Source organism: Oncorhynchus tshawytscha, unplaced genomic scaffold (assembly GCF_018296145.1).
Source record: "Oncorhynchus tshawytscha isolate Ot180627B unplaced genomic scaffold, Otsh_v2.0 Un_scaffold_4_pilon_pilon, whole genome shotgun sequence".
Lineage (NCBI taxonomy): Eukaryota > Metazoa > Chordata > Actinopteri > Salmoniformes > Salmonidae > Oncorhynchus > Oncorhynchus tshawytscha.
The window spans coordinates 1,280,058-1,299,077 of NW_024609834.1; the positions used below are offsets into that span (position 1 = coordinate 1,280,058).

A 19,020-nucleotide genomic window follows, 5' to 3' on the forward strand; every position below is an offset into this window, starting at 1 on the left:
AATGATCAGATGATCATGTGCAAGTAGAGATACCGGTGAGTGATGGAGTGCTGCATCAGATGACCTGGCCTCCACAATCCCCCGACCTCAACCCAACTGAGATGGTTTGGGATGAGTTGGACCGCAGAGTGAAGGAAAAGCAGCCAACAAGTGCTCAGTATATGTGGAAACTCCTTCAAGACTGTTGGAAGAGCAATCCAGGTGAAGCTGTCATCAAAGCTGTCATCAAGGCAAAGGGTGGCAACTTTGTAGAATCTTTGTTTAACACTTTTTGGGTTACTGCATGATTCCATATATGTTATTTTATAGTTTTGATGTCTTCACTATTATTCTACAATGCAGAAAATAGTCAAAATAAAGAACAACCCTTAAATGAGTAGGTGTGTCCAAACCTTTGACTAGTACTGTAGGTGCAGAAGACAAAAAATGGATGGATGGACACACGAGTTTGGTCTGTGTGTGAATGTGTCAAATCAAATCGTATTTGTCACATGCGTCGTAAACAACAGGTGTAGACTAACAGTGAAATGCTTACTTCCCAACAGTAAAATTGTAGAAAGATAATAACACCAGGAATAAATACACAATGATAACTTGGCTATATACACAGCTCATCAGTACCAAGCGGATGTCCAGGGGTACTAGGTAATTGAGGTAGATATCTACATATAGGTAAGGGTAAAGTTACTAGGTAACAGGATATATAATAAGCGGAAGGAGCAGAGTATGTGAGTCAAAACTGTTAGTGCATAAGGGTGTCAATGCAGATAGTCTATATAGCCATTTTGGTAACTATTTATGAGTCTTATGGTTTTGGGGTAGAAGCTTTTCAGGATCCTGTTGGTTACAGATTTTGCATCAGTACCCGATTGCCATGCTGTAGCAGAGAGAACAGTCTATGACTTGGGTGGCTGGAGTCTTCGACAATTTTTAGGGCCTTCCTCTTACATCGCCTGGTATAGAGGTCGTGGATGGCAGGGACGTCAGCCTCAGTGATGTACTGGGCTGTACGCACTACCCTTCGTAGTGCCCTGTGGTTGGATGCCAAGCAATTGCCATTCCAAGCGGTGATGCTACCAGACAAAGATGTTCTCAATTGTGCAGTTGTAGAACCTTTTGAGGATCTGAGGGTCCATGCCAAATATTTTCAGCCTCTTGAGGGTGCCTTCTTCACGACTGTGTTAGTGTGTGTGGACCATGTTAATTCCTCAGGGATGTGGACACCGAGGAACTTAAAGCTCTCAAACCGCTCCACTATAGCCTCGTCGATGTGGATTAGAGTGTACTCGGCCCTCCATTTCCTGTAGTCCACGATCAGCTTCTTTGTTTTGCTGATGTTGAGGGAGAGGTTGTTGTCCTGGCACCACACCGCCAGGTCACTGACCTCCTCTCTATAGGCTGTCTTGTCGTCGTCTGTGATCAGGCCTACCACCACTGTGTCGTCAGTAAACTTAATAATGGTGTAGGAGTTGTGTGTGGCCATGCAGTTGTGGGTGAACAGAGAGTATGGGAGGGGACTAAGCACCCACGCCTGAGGGGCCCCGTGTTGAAGGTCAGTGTGGTAGATGTGTTGTTACCTACCCTCACTACCTGGGGGTGGCACGTCAGAATGTCCAGGATCCAGTTGCAGAGGGAGGTGTTCAGTCCCAGGGTCCTGAGCTTAGTGATGAACTTGGAGGGCACTATGGTGTTGAATGGAATGAACAGCATTCTCACATAGGCTGAAGTTGCCAGGGATAACAGAATGGTGCCGGAGGAGTTGCTGCTGTTTTACGGGCTCCTAACCAACTGTGCTATATTGTGTTTTTTCGCATTGTTTGTATCTTATTTTGTACATAATATTTCTGCCACTGTTTCTTATGACCGAAAAGAGCTTCTAGATACCAGAACAGTGATTACTCACCTCGAACTAGACAAGGATCTTTTCTTTAAAGCAGATCTGGGTGTTTTGTGAGAATTTGTCGGTGAGTGGGTAATAGTGGTGGAATGTAATAGGGGTTTACAGGTGGAGGATTAGTTGGTGGTGCAATATTTTCCTTTTCCCACCTTCCTTTTTATTTTTGTATAAAAAATGTAATGCGATTGACCACACACAACACATGCACAAACTAAATGTGCGAATGCCATGATACCAAAGAAGAAGAAGAAAGTGAGGTAGGTAAATGCAAGGAGTAGCTTTAATGCTTCTATAGGAAGTATTCAAACAAAACGAGTTTGCTTCAAATGAAGATGTTTATAACAGATGAAGCTATTGTCAGAGGGTTTTGCTTTTTAATGTTACCTATTATCGGGTTGCAAGCTAATTGGTGATTAACTAGAACAAAAAACGATCATGGTTTTGGGGATTTTCACAAAATGTAATCCATAGAAGGGTCCTTTTGAGGAAGGATTGTTGACATATATTTGACATTTGTATTTTAAAGCATAATTGAGGAAGAGATTATTGAAGTTTTTGATTGAACATTTGTGACATTGGCTGCATTTACACAGGAAGCCCAATTCTGATATTTTTTACACTAATTGGTCTTTTGACAGATCACATCAGATCTTTCACATCAGATATTTTTCAGAGCTGTTATGATTGGTTAAAAGACCAATTAGAGAAAAAAAAAATATCGGGATGCTTGTGTAAACGCAGTCATTTTGGCCTTACCCAGGCCTCCTTGAAGACCATAATGTCTTACAAGGTCCCACAAAACAAAAATGTGAGTCATATGAAGCTTTACCGCTTGCTCTGTAATATTAGTAGTATTTTGACTTCAATATAAAAAAACGGTAAATTAATTTCGAAATATAGTTAAATAAATACATAAATATTGAAAATATAACATTTTATTTATTTATGTCTGTAATAAAGCCCTTTTGTGGGGAAAAACTCATTCTGATTGTCTGGGCATGGCTGCCAAGGGGGTGGCCTATGAGTGATTTCCTCATATGAACTGTAACTCAGCAAAATCTTTGAAATTGTTGCATGTTGCGTTTATATTTTTGTTCAGTATAATATTACCCACCCTCCTTTTACTTGTACCATTGCACGTCCTGCAAATTACCAGCAGAGGGCGACCATTCTGAAGCCATTATCACATTTTCTCTGTTTACGTCCCACTCTGGAACTTTGATAAACCCGTAGATTATATTGTGTTCAGAAGTCGATGTTGACGATATAGCTAAAGTTCAAGTATTTATTTGTCATGTTGATTAAAAAGTTTAATATCTTAGCTCCCATCATCATGCCGATGAAAACCTGATCTGTTAGAATTATTTTAGTTAGAATTTACATTGAAAACTGAATTTACCATCGCCCATATAATACCTTGAGAGAAAGAGGCGAAGCGAGAGGGTTAGCTATCTCTCGACAAAATCTGTCTAAAATAAACCCAATGCGTTTCAATGGGGTATAGATTTAAGCAGATCTACTCTTAACGCCTGCCGAGACAACGACTCGCATTGTCAGGGCGGAGACATGAGCACCTCGTCATTATGTACAGATTTCTGATGAACCTGTCAGTCCATGGGTGGATCTCAAATGATGTCCCTTGATTCCTCACATTTCCCCCCATGCTTCTTTCTCGAAACACATTAAATGTGAGAGAAGACAGGAGGAACGATGAAAACAGAATTAAGCTATGTTTAAAGCAACTGTTTCCGTAGTGTAGTGGTTATCACGTTCGCCTCACACGCGAAAGGTCCCCGGTTCGAAACCGGGCGGAAACATATTTTTAGCTCTAATGCATATTGGTACACAATTCAATGGTTTAATTTATTCGGCCAACGTTTACATTAAACGATCATCTAAAATATAGTGGAAAAGCAATCTTGGGATATATTACAAAAGACCAGTCTCGCGAGATAGTAATCAACGTTACTTTGACGATACTTTGTTGTCGTTCGAGCGATTGCAGATGGATGTGTTTAGCTAGGCAGCGTGCTAGATGTTTATTTTTTCAAAGATAGTCCTTTTTCAGAAATCAGTTATATCTGTGCGTGGTAGCAATATTTCCGAATAGTAAGTACATGTATTCTATTTTCAACAATATAATACAGCGTTACAGTTAGACTCACTACAGTGCATTGTGGTAACGTTAGCCAGCTAACGTTACTAGTACTGTAATGTTAATCTAGCTCCATGAATACATGCAATGTGCATTGTAGCTAGCTAACGTAAACGGACTAAACTCCACTCAATGGTAAAGGAAGTTCAGAATTAACTTCACCACTGAGTGGAGCCGAGACCAGTCGGCGGTTGTATTTGATAAACGTTTTTTGAAAAAGAATGTATTTCAGCAAACAAAGAAAGGCACGAAACTTCAGAGGAAAAACATAGGTACAATGTACCGAGGTAAAGTTAGTTTCAGATTGGATATTCGACGGATATTCGACGGATATTCGCCTGTAGTTCTCCTTACGTCCACCAACAGCAGTTAGGGACTGTCAACATAGTGACAAATCACATTTTTCAAATTTCAATAGCTCTTTAACCATTACTCCTAACACTTTCGAAACTGGTTGTAGATAACCCGTGGCATAGATGCACATTGCACACCCTTTAGTTTGTCAATTTTTTTTATTATATATAAAAATAAATAAAAATCTCACATGGTTTTACATGAATTTGTCAAAATGTAGAATTTCAACAGCTCCTTGGCCATGTGACCTAGTGACTTCAAACAAGGTTCAGAATGTCCACTGAGTGGGCCTACACATGGCACACCCTTTAGTTTGTCAATTTTTTTTATCTCACATGGTTTTACATGAATTTTTCTAAATTTAGAATTTCAATAGCTCCTTGGTCATGTGACTACCCTTCTATATTGCACACTCTTGTTTGTGTACTGTAAAATCACACTGTGTAACATACATTTTTTATAGTTTCAAATTTGCAATAGCTCCTTGGTCATGTCATTTACACACCGAAGAAGCATGCAGTGGATATACACCCATATTGCATAACCTCTAGTCATGTATCTTCTATATTGTTGTACATTATTATTAGTTTGACAATTAGGGAGTTCAGTCCAGTGTTGTGTTTAGCATTTTCTATAATATTTATCTTTCTATAATTGGTAGTTCTAAGTACTTATTTTCCCTGTTTTTTTATATTTTTCCACAGTATTTAACAGTGGTACACAATAGGAGAGTGACAGATTATATCTCCTTTCTTCGTTAATATCAACCATAAAGGAAAAGGGCAAAGTACGAGAGTCATGCTATTAAATCAAATTTTATTTGTCACATACACATGGTTAGCAGATGTTAATGTGAGCGTAGCGAAATGCTTATGCTTCGAGTTCCGACAATGCAGTAATAACCAACGAGTAATCTAACCTAACAATTTCACAACAACTACCTTATACACACAAGTGTAAAGGGATGAAGAATATGTACATAAAAATATATGAATGAGTGATGGTACAGAATGGCATAGGCAAGATGCAGTAGATGGTATCGAGTACAGTATATACATATGAGATGAGTAATGTGGGGGATGTAAACATTATATTAAGTGGCATTGTTTAAAGTGGCTAGTGATACATTTTTTTACATTTTTTAAAACATTTTTCTAAGTCAGAACCGTCCAGAGTAGTGATGCTAGGCAGGTGGGCAGATGCGGGAAGCAATAGGTTGAAGAGCATGCATTTCGTTTTCTTGCATTTAAGAGCACTTGGAGGCCACGGAAGGAGAGTTGTATGGCTTTGAAGCTTGTCTGGAGGTTAGTTAACACAGTGTCCAAAGAAGGGCCAGAAGTATACAGAATGGTGTCGTTTGCGTAGAGGTGGATCAGAGAATCACCAGCCGCAAGAGCGACATCATTGATGTATACAGAGAAAAGAGTCAGCCTGAGAATTGAACCGTGTGGCACCCCCATAGAGACTGGCAGAGGTCTGGACAACAGGCCATCCCATTTGACACACTGAACTCTATCTGAGAAGTAGTTGGTGAACCAGGCGAGACAGTCATTTCAGAATCCAAGGCTGTTGAGTCTGCCAATAAGAATGCGGTGATTGACAGAGTCGAAAGCATTGGGCGGGTCGATGGATACGGCTGCACAGTATTGTCTTTTGTCGATGGCGATTATGATATTGTTTAGGACTTTGAGCGTGGCTGAGGTGCACCCATGACCAGCTCAGAAACCAGATTGCATAGCGGAGAAGGTACGGTGGGATTCAAAATGGTCCGTGATCTGTTTGTTAACTTGGCTTTCGAAGACTTTAGAAAGGCATGGCAGGATGGAAATAGGTCTGTAACAGTTTGGGTCTAGAGTGTCTCTCCCTTTGAAGAGGGGGATGACCGCGGCAGCTTTTCAATCTTTGGGGATCTCAGACGATACGAAAGAGAGGTTGAACAGGCTAGTAATAGGGGTTGCAACAATTACGGTGGATAATTTTAGAAAGAGAGGGTCCAGATTGTCTAGCCCAGCTGATTTGTAGGGGTCCAGATTTTGCAGCTCTTTCAGAACATCAGCTATCTGGATTTGGGTGAAGGAGAAATGAGGGAGGCTTGGGCAAGTTGCTGTAGGGCGTGCAGAGCTGTTGACCCGGGGTAGGGGTAGCCAGGTGGAAAGCAAGCCCAGCCTTAGAAAAATGCTTATTGAAATTCTCGATAATCGTAGATTTATCGGTGGTGACAGTGTTTCCTAGCCTCAGTGCAGTGGGCAGCTGGGGGAGATGCTCTTGTTCTCCATGGACTTTACAATGTCCCAGAACTTTTTGGAGTTTGTGCTACAGGATGTAAATTTCTGTTTGATAAAGCTAGCCTTTGCTTTCCTAACTACCTGTGTATATTGGTACCTAACTTCCCTGAAAAGTTGCATATCATGGGGGCTATTCGATGCTAATGCAGTACGCCACAGGATGTTTTTATGCTGGTCAAGGGCAGTCAGGTCTGGAGTTAACCAAGGGCTATATCTTTTCCTAGTTCTACATTTTTTGAATGGGGCATGCTTATTTAAGATGGTGAGGAAAGCACTTTTAAAGAATAACCAGGCATCCTCTACTGACGGAATGAGGTCAATATCTTTCCAGGATACCCGGGCTAGGTCGATTAGAATGGCCTGCTCGCTGAAGTGTTTTAGGGAGCGTTTGACTGTGATGAGGGGTGGTCGTTTGACCGCGGACCCATTACTGACACAGGCAATGAGGCAGTGGTCGCTGAGATCTTGGTTGAAGACAGCAGAGGTGTATTTAGAGGACAGGTTGGTCAGGATGATATCTATGAGGGTGCCCGAGTTTACGGATTTAGGGTTGTACCTGTTAGGTTTCATGATAATATGGGTGAGATTGAGGGCATCCAGCTTAGATTGGAGGACGGCCGGGGTGTTAAGCATATCCCAGTTTAGGTCACCTAACATTACAAACTCTGAAGATAAATGGGGGGCAATTAATTCACATATGGTGTCCAGGTCGCAGCTGGGGGTTGAGGGAGGTCTATAACAAGCGGCAACAGTGAGATACTTATTTCTGGAAAGGCAGATTTTTAAAAGTAGAAGCTCAAACTGTTTGGGCACAGACCTGGATAGCATGACAGAACTCTGCAGGCTGTCTCTGCAGTAGATTGCAACTCCACCATCTTTGGCAGTTCTGTCTTGAATTGAATTGAATTGAGTTGACACTTTATTGGCCCAAACACCCACAAGGTTGAGGTTACTCATGGACAGTAATTAGTATTTGTATTTTATTTTGTTGTATTGACGCATTGTGTCTTCTAACTGTCCAAGAATAGGATCCAAAGTGTCAGGAAATATTTGTTCCCATAAATACAAAGGAGGATGTCTCTCCTCATACCTCTGGCACTTTAGTCAGACTGCCAGACTGTGCACCACAGAGCCAATCAGGAGAGGATACATACAGGTCAACGGTGCCAATTGAAAGTCAAGGGGTGTGTCTGTGCCTTTTGGATTACACTCTCTTTACAGAGAACCCCTGTGGTTCAAGTCTGCTCTGCGTGTGTCTGAAAGTGAAAGCCAGCGCCCAAGAGTTTTTCACAGTATGTCATAAAAAAGTATTACACTTATGAATATATGTAAAATGCTAATATGTATTAGATCCAGTACAATGGAATAACTAAGACCTGAATTTGAATGCAGCGTGTTCCGATTCCTCCTTCTCTTTCTGTCCAGCAGGGACAACCAAAAACACTTGGCCTGATGGTTCATGCAGATACTGGAGAAGCAATATTGAAATGTATTGATCCCTTAAATGATTTTACTATTAAATGACCCATATCACAACCCTCATACCTCTTCACAAAAATTTACCTAAATCAATTTTGGAAAAAGGATTTTACTCACAAAAGACGTAGGAATTTATTTTCCCAATTAGAAATAGTAGGCCATGCATCAAATAACTATTTTCATCAGAAAAACGAACCCTCAAATACAATACTGCATTTTGTAAGTTGTCTGCAGGTGGCTTGTTGTGAATGGACTCAAATATCAAGTCATTGTCAGGTTATGTAAACTGCATTCTAATACTCAACATAGAAGGATTTGTCTTAATGTACAGTATATGAAAGTGATGCTATGAAAAGGATTCTTTCACGTTATCAAGCTCAATGTGACTGACAAATCACTGCCTATTACTGTGATTAAAAAGAGCATATGAAACATTGTTTTTCATGAGGCCTACCTGTGCGCCTTCCTTTACGCACCTCTGAACACCTCTCCTATCCTTGATCGTGTTATTTCTTACACTAGTACCCCAGGTCATCTTAGGTTTCTTTACATACAGCCGAGAAGAACTACTGAATATAAGATCAGCGTCAACTCACCATCAGTACGACCAAGAATATGTTTTTCGCGACGCGGATCCTGTGTTCTGCCTTACAACCAGTGTAACCGAGTGGATTACATGCAGCGACCAAAAAAAAAAACGACTCAGAAAAAGAGGGAAACGAAGCGGTCTTCTGGTCAGACTCCGGAGACGGGCACATCGTGCACCACTCCCTAGCATTCTTCTTGCCAATGTCCAGTCTCTTGACAACAAGGTTGATGAAATCCGAGCAAGGGTAGCATTCCAGAGGGACATCAGAGACTGTAACGTTCTTTGCTTCACGGAAACATGGCTCACTGAGAGACGCAATCCGAAGCGGTGCAGCCAGCGGGTTTCTCCACGCATCGCGCCGACAGAAACAAACATCTTTCTGGTAAGAAGACGGGCGGGGGCGTATGTCTTATGGCCAACGTGACATGGTGTGATGAAAGAAACATACAGGAACTCAAATCCTTCTGTTCACCTGATTTAGAATTCCTCACAATCAAATGTAGACCGCATTATCTACCAAGAGAATTCTCTTCGATTATAATCACAGCCGTATATATCCCCCCAAGCAGACACATCGATGGCTCTGAACGAACTTTATTTAACTCTCTGCAAACTGGAAACGATTTATCCGGAGGCTGCATTCATTGTAGCTGGGGATTTTAACAAGGCTAATCTGAAAACAAGACTCCCTAAATTTTATCAGCATATCGATTGCGCAACCAGGGGTGGAAAGACCCTGGATCATTGTTACTCTAACTTCCGCGACGCATATAAGGCCCTGCCCCGCCCCCTTTCGGAAAAGCTGACCACGACTCCATTTTGTTGATCCCTGCCTACAGACAGAAACTAAAACAAGAAGCTCCCACGCTGAGGTCTGTCCAACGCTGGTCCGACCAAGCTGACTCCACACTCCAAGACTGCTTCCATCACGTGGACTGGGAGATGTTTCGTATTGCGTCAGACAACAACATTGACGAATACGCTGATACGGTGTGCGAGTTCATTAGAACGTGCGTTGAAGATGTCGTTCCCATAGCAACGATTAAAACATTCCCTAACCAGAAACCGTGGATTGATGGCAGCATTCGTGTGAAACTGAAGGCACGAACCACTGCTTTTAATCAGGGCAAGGTGTCTGGTAACATGACTGAATACAAACAGTGCAGCTATTCCCTCCGCAAGGCTATCAAACAAGCTAAGCGCCAGTACAGAGACAAAGTAGAATCTCAATTCAACGGCTCAGACACAAGAGGTATGTGGCAGGGTCTACAGTCAATCACGGACTACAGGAAGAAACCCAGCCCAGTCACGGACCAGGATGTCTTGCTCCCAGGCAGACTAAATAACTTTTTGCCCGCTTTGAGGACAATACAGTGCCACTGACACGGCCTGCAACGGAAACATGCGGTCTCTCCTTCACTGCAGCCGAAGTGAGTAAGACATTTAAACGTGTTAACCCTCGCAAGGCTGCAGGCCCAGACGGCATCCCCAGCCGCGCCCTCAGAGCATGCGCAGACCAGCTGGCCGGTGTGTTTACGGACATATTCAATCAATCCCTATACCAGTCTGCTGTTCCCACATGCTTCAAGAGGGCCACCATTGTTCCTGTTCCCAAGAAAGCTAAGGTAACTGAGCTAAACGACTACCGCCCGTAGCACTCACATCCGTCATCATGAAGTGCTTTGAGAGACTAGTCAAGGACCATATCACCTCCACCCTACCTGACACCCTTGACCCACTCCAGTTTGCTTACCGCCCAAATAGGTCCACAGACGATGCAATCTCAACCACACTGCACACTGCCCTAACCCATCTGGACAAGAGGAATACCTATGTGAGAATGCTGTTCATCGACTACAGCTCGGCATTCAACACCATAGTACCCTCCAAGCTCGTCATCAAGCTCGAGACCCTGGGTCTCGACCCCGCCCTGTGCAACTGGGTACTGGACTTCCTGACGGGCCGCCCCCAGGTGGTGAGGGTAGGCAACAACATCTCCTCCCCGCTGATCCTCAACACTGGGGCCCCACAAGGGTGCGTTCTGAGCCCTCTCCTGTACTCCCTGTTCACCCACGACTGCGTGGCCATGCACGCCTCCAACTCAATCATCAAGTTTGCGGACGACACAACAGTGGTAGGCTTGATCACCAACAACGACGAGACGGCCTACAGGGAGGAGGTGAGGGCCCTCACACTCAACGTCAACAAAACTAAGGAGATGATTGTGGACTTCAGGAAACAGCAGAGGGAACACCCCCCCATCCACATCGATGGAACAGTAGTGGAGAGGGTAGCAAGTTTTAAGTTCCTCGGCATACACATCACAGACAAACTGAATTGGTCCACTCACACAGACAGCATCGTGAGGAAGGCGCAGCAGCGCCTCTTCAACCTCAGGAGGCTGAAGAAATTCGGCTTGTCACCAAAAGCACTCACAAACTTCTACAGATGCACAATCGAGAGCATCCTGGCGGGCTGTATCACCGCCTGGTATGGCAACTGCACCGCCCTCAACCGTAAGGCTCTCCAGAGGGTAGTGAGGTCTGCACAACGCATCACCGGGGGCAAACTACCTGCCCTCCAGGACACCTACACCACCCGATGCTACAGGAAGGCCATAAAGATCATCAAGGACATCAACCACCCGAGCCACTGCCTGTTCACCCCGCTGCCATCCAGAAGGCGAGGTCAGTACAGGTGCATCAAAGCTGGGACCGAGAGACTGAAAAACAGCTTCTATCTCAAGGCCATCAGACTGTTAAACAGCCACCACTAACATTGAGTGGCTACTGCCAACACATTGTCAATGACACTGACTCTACTCCAGCCACTTTAATCATGGGAATTGATGGGAAATGATGTAAATATATCACTAGCCACTTTAAACAATGCTACCTTATATAATGTTACTTACCCTACATTGTTCATCTCATATGCATACGTTGATACTGTACTCTATATCATCGACTGCATCCTTATGTAATACATGTATCACTAGCCACTTTAACTATGCCACTTGGTTTACATACTTATCTCATATGTATATACTGTACTCGATATCATCTACTGTATCTTGCCTATGCTGCTCTGTACCATCACTCATTCATATATCCTTATGTACATATTCTTTATCCCCTTACACTGTGTATGACAGTAGTTTTTTTTGGAATTGTTAGTTAGATTACTTGCTCGTTATTACTGCATTGTCGGAACTAGAAGCACAAGCATTTCGCTACACTCGCATTAACATCTGCTAACCATGTGTATGTGACAAATAAAATTTGATTTGATTTGATTTGATCCATTCCACATACAGCCATTTGCGGATCCTTTCAGTGTCCATGTGAAAGATAGTTATTGCGAGGGCAAAACATTTGTTGACTTAATTTTTATTTTTTATGCAAAACGAAGGTCTGCACAGCTTACAGATTTAAGTCTAATAGCATGATATGAAAGTAGACAAACATCAGTGTGTGTGATATGAAGGTATAGTCAGTGGACATTCTGAACCTTGTTTGAGGGCAGTAGGTCACATGACCAAGGAGCTATTGAAATGTTACATTTGGAAAATGTATGTAAAACCATGTGAGATAAAAATTGACAAACTAAAGGGTGTGCAATGTGTAGGCCCACTGAGTGGACATTCTGAACCTTGTTTGAAGTCACCAGGTCACATGACCAAGGAGCTATTGAAATTCTACATTTTGAAAAATTATTTCAAAATCTTGTGAGATGAAAATGGACAAACTACAGGTTGTGCTATATAGAAGGGTAGTCAGTGGACATTCTGAACCTTGTTTGAAGTCATTGGGTCACATGACCAAGGAGCTATTGACATTTGAATGTAAAAAAAGTTTGTACTTTGTTTACGCTCCCTAACTAATTCAACTTGGAATACAAAATGCTGCTCACATTTCCACATGTTCATTAGCTCTGGAAAGCGAATTACTGTCCAAATCGTGAAAATAAGACCTGTGCAATGTTGTGCGCAATTATTCCAACATCATGACACTAATTTGGAGTCTGTGGCTCAAGTGGTTTGAAAGCTATTGAGGTTTGAAAGCGTGAATATCCAACTTGAAACTGTCTTTACTTAGGTGTACAATGTGGGTGTTTCATTTTTGAACTAACGTTACTGTTAACGTTATTGACCTTGAGCGAATCGATGTAATGTTAGCTAGCTAGGACTTTAATCCACTACATTTTAGCCAGCTCGGTAGTTAGAAGTAACATTTTTAGATTTCGTTGCATTACATCCACCCAAAAAGAAGGTCGCAGCCAAGTCTGCCAAAGGGAAGACGCCCACAGTAGTAGATGGCCTTTCCATGGAGGAGATGTCGAAGGAGCAGGCAGGTGTTATTTCATGCACATCTCCATATGCTGAGTTGTAATCAATGAATAGCATTCTCACATAGGTGTTCCTTTTGTCCAGGTGGGAAAGGGCAGTGTGGCGTGCAATAGAGATTGTGTCATCTGTGCATCTGTTGGTGCGGTATGCAAATTGGAGTGGGTCTAGCGTTTCTGGGATGATGGTGTTGATGTGAGCCATAACCATTCAAAGCATTTCATGGCTACAGACGTGAGTGCTACGGGTCAGTAGTCATTTAGGCAGATTATCATAGTGTTTTTGGGCACAGGAACTATGGTGGTCTGCTTGAAACATGTTGGTATTACAAACTCAGACAGGGAGAGATTGAAAATGTCAGTGAAGACACTTGCCAGTTGGCCAGCGCATGCTCGCAGTACACGTCCTGGTAATTCATCTGGCCCTGCGGCCTTGTGAATGTTGACGTGTTTAAAGGTCTTACTCACATCGGCTGCGGAGCCAGATGTATTACTAGGATGTGTACTACGAGCATGCGCTGACCAATTATCAAGTGTCTTCACTGACATTTTCAACCTCTCCCTGTCTGAGTCTGTAATACCAACATGTTTGCTCTCACGCATGTTTCAGTGTTACTTGCCTCGAAGCGAGTATAAAAGTTATTTAGCTCGTCTGGTAGGCTCGTGTCACTTGGCAGCTCTCGGCTGTGCTTCCGTTTGTAGTCTGTAATAGTTTGCAAGCCCAGCCACATCCGACGAGCGTTGGAGCCGGTGTAGAAAGATTTGATCTTAGTCCTGTATTGACGCATTGCCTGTTTGATGGTTCGTCGAAGGGCATAGCAGGATTTCTTGTAAGATTCTGGGTTAGAGTCACGCTCCTTGAAAGCAGCAGCTCTACCCTTTAGCTCAGTGCGAATGTTGCCTGTAATCCATGGCTTCTGATTGGGGTATGTACGTACAGTCACTGTGGGGATGACGTCCTCAATGTAATTATTGATAAAGCCAGTGACTGATGTGGTGTACTCCTCAAGGCCATCGGAAGAATCCCGGAACATATTCCAGTCTGTGCTAGCAAAACAGTCCTGTAGTTTAGCATCTGCTTCATCTGACCACGTTTTTATAGCCCGAGCCATTGGTGCTTCCTGCTTTAATTTTTGCTTGTCAGCAGGAATCAGGAGGATAGGGTTATGGTCAGATTTGCCAGATGGAGAGCTTTGTACGCGTCTCTGTTTGTGGAGTAAAGGTGGTCTAGAATTTCTTTCCCTCTGGTTGCACAGTTAACATGCAGATAGAAATTTGGTAAAACTAATTTAAGTTTCCCTGCATTAAAGTCCCCGGCCACTAGGAGCGCCACCTCTGGATGAGTGTTTTCCTGTTTGCTTATTGCGGAATGCAGCTCATTGAGTGCGGTTTCAGTGCCAGCGTCAGTCTGTGGTGGTATGGAGAGAGCTACGAAAAATACAGATGAAATCTCTAGGTAGGTAGTGTGGTCTACAGCTTATCATGAGATACTCTACCTCAGGTGAGCAAAACCTTGAGACTTTCTTAGATATCGTGCACCAGCTATTGTTTACATATATGCATAGGCCCCCGCCCAGTGTCTTGCCAGAGGCTGTTCTGTCCTGCCGATAGGGTGTATCAAATCAACCATTTGCTTGATAATCCATGGGTTATGCTGTATAGCATATATTTATCTGAATCTACATGATGATGATCTCTGTGTCAGCTGGAGGAGCACATTGTGCGGCTGCGGGAGGAGCTGGACAGGGAGAGGGAGGAGAGGAACTACTTCCAGCTGGAGAGGGACAAGATCCACACCTTCTGGAAGATCACCAAGAGACACCTGGATGAGAGGAAGGCAGACCTGAGGAACAGAGACCGGTACGCTATAGTACACACACACCTACACACACACAGTAACAGACACACAAACAGTGTTTAACCACATTAGAATAGTTATCAGGGTCCTTCCTGTTACTGTTCTGTTCCTCAGGTGTACAAGCAGAAAGTGAAGCATCTGCTGTATGAGCACCAGAACAGCATCTCAGAGCTGAAGGGAGAGGGCGTGGTCTCTAACAAGCTGATGCAGAAAGAGCACGCCGAGCTGGAGAACGAGCTCTGCAAGGGCATGCGCAACCTCAAAGTGGACATTAAAACTTCTTACGGCTGAAATCCCGCTAACGGGATCGATATGACAACAGCCAGTGAAAGTGCAGGGCGCCAAATTCAAACAACAGAAATCTCATAATTAAAATTCCTCAAACATACAAGTATTTTACACCATTTTAAAGATAAACTTGTTGTTAATCCCACCAAAGTGTCCGATTTCAAAAAGGCTTTATGACGAAAGCACACCAAACGATTATGTTAGGTCAGGACCAAGTCACAGAAAAACACAGCCATTTTTCCAGCCAAAGAGAGGAGTCACAAAAAGCAGAAATAGAGATGAATCACTAACCTTTGATGATCTTCATCAGATGACACTCATAGGACTTCATGTTACACAATACATCTATGTTTTGTTTGATAAAGTTCATATCCAAAAATCTCAGTTTACATTGGCGCGTCATGTTCAGTAATGTTTTGCTTCCAAAACATCCAGTGATTTTGCAGAGAGCCACATCAATTTACAGAAGTACTCATAATAAACATTGATAAAAGATACAAGTGTAATACATGGAATTAGAGATATACTTCTCCTTAATGCAACGTCTGTCAGATTTCAAAAAATCTTTACGGATAAAGCACACCATGCAATAATCTGAGTACGGCGCTCAAACACAAAAACAAGTCATACAGATACCCGCCATGTTGTGGAGTCAACAGAAGTCAGAAATAGCATTATAAATATTCACTTACCTTTGATGATCTTCATCAGAATGCACTCCCAGGAATCCCAGTTCCACAATAAATGTTTGTTTTGTTCGATAAAGTCCATGATTTATGTCCAAATACCTCCTTTTTGTTCACTTGTTTAGTTCACAAATCCAAATTCACGACGCACAATTCGTAGAGACATGTCAAACGATATATAGAATCAATCTTTAGGATGTTTTTATCATACATCTTCAATAATGTTTCAACCGGAGAATTCCTTTGTCTTTAGAAATGCAATGGAACGCAGCTACCTCTCACGGGCAAGGGCATGCGCACCCTCAAAGCCTGACTGAGCTCATGGCCTTCTGCCAGACCTCTGGTTGAAACAGCTCTCATTCTCTCCCCCTCACAGTAGAAGCCTCAAACAAGGTTGTAAAGACTTTTGACATCTAGTGGAAGCCTTAGGAAGTGCAATCGGAATCCGGTTTTTGCCTGCCATATGAGTTCTGTTATACTCACAGACATAATTCAAACAGTTTTAGAAACTTCAGAGTGTTTTCTCTAATCTACTAATTATATGCATATCTTAGCTTCTGGGCCTGAGTAGCAGGCAGTTTACCCTGGGCACCTTATTCATCCAAGCTACTCAATACTGCCCCCCAGCCATAAGAAGTTTTAAGGAGCAGGAGCTCTCCAACAAGAACCTCATCAAGGGCCTCAAACTGGTGCATGGCGTCCTCACTCTTTCTGTCAGTATGCGCTTCTCACCACCCAGATCAATGTTCTGCCATTTTATCATATTTGCTTTCCACACACGTCTATGGTGACATTCCATTGATTGTAAATTCTTTCAATTTCTGTTTCAACAGAAAAACGACCAGGAAATTACCAAAACGAGAAATTACTTTGAGAGACAAGTGCGAGGTGATTATGCCTGTGCCTGTGTTGCCGTTGAATTGTTCTCACATTCGTACATATACCCAAAATATGAAACATAGCCATCTGTCTCTATTGCCATTTGACTGACCTGCTGAGTAGAAATTGAAGCCAAGTATGAGACGAAGATGCAGATGCTGCGTCAGGAGCAGGACCTGAGGAGGAAGACGGAGATCGAGGAGAGGAAGAACAGCCAGATCAACACGCTGATGAAGAACCACGAGAAGGCTTTCAGCGACATCAAGAACTACTACAACGACATCACCCTTAACAACCTGTCCCTCATCAACTCACTCAAGGCTAGCAATACCACAACAATATCAGCTAATAAGCAAGGTTTTTGTTCTACTCAATAACAATAACCTAGGATCAATCCACTAACTGAGTATTAGAAATTCCTCAACGTACAGTATCATCAAACCTAACCTAGGCTTCATCAACTCACAACTCACTTGTGTATTACAAGACAATAACAGAGAGGTGTATGATTATTGATAGGTCCTGATCTTTAGCAGAAGGGTTCACTGTGTGTTGTGCATGACTGACAGTGGCCAGGGTTTGGAGCCCCGGAGGGCAAACACATCAATCCAATACAAGCTAGTAACCAGTTGTTTACATGGCCTGTGTGTGTCTGTCAGGAACAAATGTAGGAGATGAAGAGGAAGGAGGAGCGTCTGGAGAAGGACATGGCAGAGGTGCTGCTGCAGAACAAGCGCCTGACGGAGCCCCTATAGAGGGCCAAGGAGGAGGTGACCGAGCTGCAGAAACAACTGGCCAACTACGAGAAGGACAAGACCTCACTGACGGTGGGTTACACACACAAACACAGAATAGAATACATGATATTTAATTATATGGTAATTATAGAGAAGATTTATAGCAAAAAGCAACAATGTATGACAGATATGCATAAAAAATATTCATATAGCAACATGGAAAAGTAAAATTCCCTCATGCTCTTTGATGAATGGTTTGTGTTGGGTGTATCTGAGAGTGAATAGAAATGTTGTAGGGTACTTGGTGAAAGTAAACAAAAAAAGTGAAAGTGCCTGTCTTGACAGGGGGCCAAGGCACGTCTGAAGGTCGCAGATAAGGAGATGAAAGACCTGAAGTGGGAACACGAAGTGCTGGAACAGAGGTTTAGTAAGGTGAGAAGCTACAATTACACACATACACATACACACGTACAAGCGTGCACACACACATGCACAAAAACTCTGGTTTGTAATGACAAAGGCTTTTGTCCTCACATGTTCCATAAATTGTTGTCACTTGACTGAATCAAATCAAATTATATTTGTCACATGCGCCGAATACAATTGGTGTAGACCTTACAGTGAAATGCTTACTTACAACAATGCTTTAAGAAGTTAAGAAGGGAAAAAAGTGTGAAGAAAAAAATGGAAAATAAAAGTAACAAATAATTAAACAGCAGCAGTAAAATAACAAGTGAGTCTATATACAGTGTGTACAGGCACAGAGTCAATGTGTGGGAGCACCGGTTAGTCGAGGTAATATGAACATGTAGGGAGAGTTAAAGTGACTATGCATAGATTATAAACAGAGAGTAGCAGCAGAGTAAAAGAGGGGTCTGGGTAGCCCTTTGATTAGCTGTTCAGGAGTCTTATGGCTTGGGGGTAGAAGCTGTTTAGAAGCCTCTTGGACCTAGACTTGGCGCTCCAGTATTGCTTGCCGTGCAGTAGCAGAGAGAACAGTCTATGACTAGGGTGGCTGGAGTCTTTGACAATTTTTTAGGATCTTCCTCTGACACCGCCTGATATAGAGGTCCTGGATGGCAGGAAGCTCTGCCCCAGTGACATACTGGGCCGTACGCACTACCCTCTGTAGTGCCTTGTGTTCGGAGGCCGAGCAGTTGCCATACCAGGCTGTGGTGCAGCTGTAGATCTTTTTGAGGATTTGTGAACCCATGCCAAACAGAACGTTTAGCCTTTTCAAATTTGGGACAGGGAAGAATCTGAGAAAAAAATTGGCACTGTGTTCATGAGATTAAGGGTTAGAACTAAAAAGGCGTCTACACTGATATCTGTGTTCCATTCGAATGAAAAAAGGAGTTTCCCACCATTGTTTCCTTTGACGTGATTACAGAGGAGTTCAAGGATGAGTCATTCTGCCCTTTTACCCTGTGTACAGGAGACCACAGCACAAACTAACTACACAGACCGTT

At 42.9% G+C, this 19,020-nt stretch overlaps 1 protein-coding gene and 1 non-coding gene across 7 annotated transcripts in view; both read left to right on the forward strand.

Annotated features, from left to right (window-relative positions):
- Positions 1-3,641: 3,641 nt before the first annotated feature.
- Positions 3,642-3,714, forward strand: trnav-cac. Its single transcript has one exon. It is a non-coding gene; the product is annotated as a tRNA-Val (tRNA).
- Positions 3,715-3,855: 141 nt separating this feature from the next.
- LOC112263764 (fatty acyl-CoA hydrolase precursor, medium chain) overlaps positions 3,856-19,020 on the forward strand; it is a 34,354-nt gene continuing 19,189 nt past the window's right edge. For 2 of the 6 annotated variants that reach the window (XM_042319605.1, XM_024440332.2), the window contains exons 1-2: positions 16,769-17,641; positions 17,897-17,983. The gene's annotated coding sequence lies outside the window, so the exon portion shown is untranslated. Of the gene's footprint in view, positions 4,007-14,808; positions 14,964-16,474; positions 17,642-17,896; positions 17,984-19,020 lie in introns of those variants that run through there. The other 4 variants (XM_042319601.1, XM_042319602.1, XM_042319604.1 and 1 more) reach the window with 4 other exon arrangements.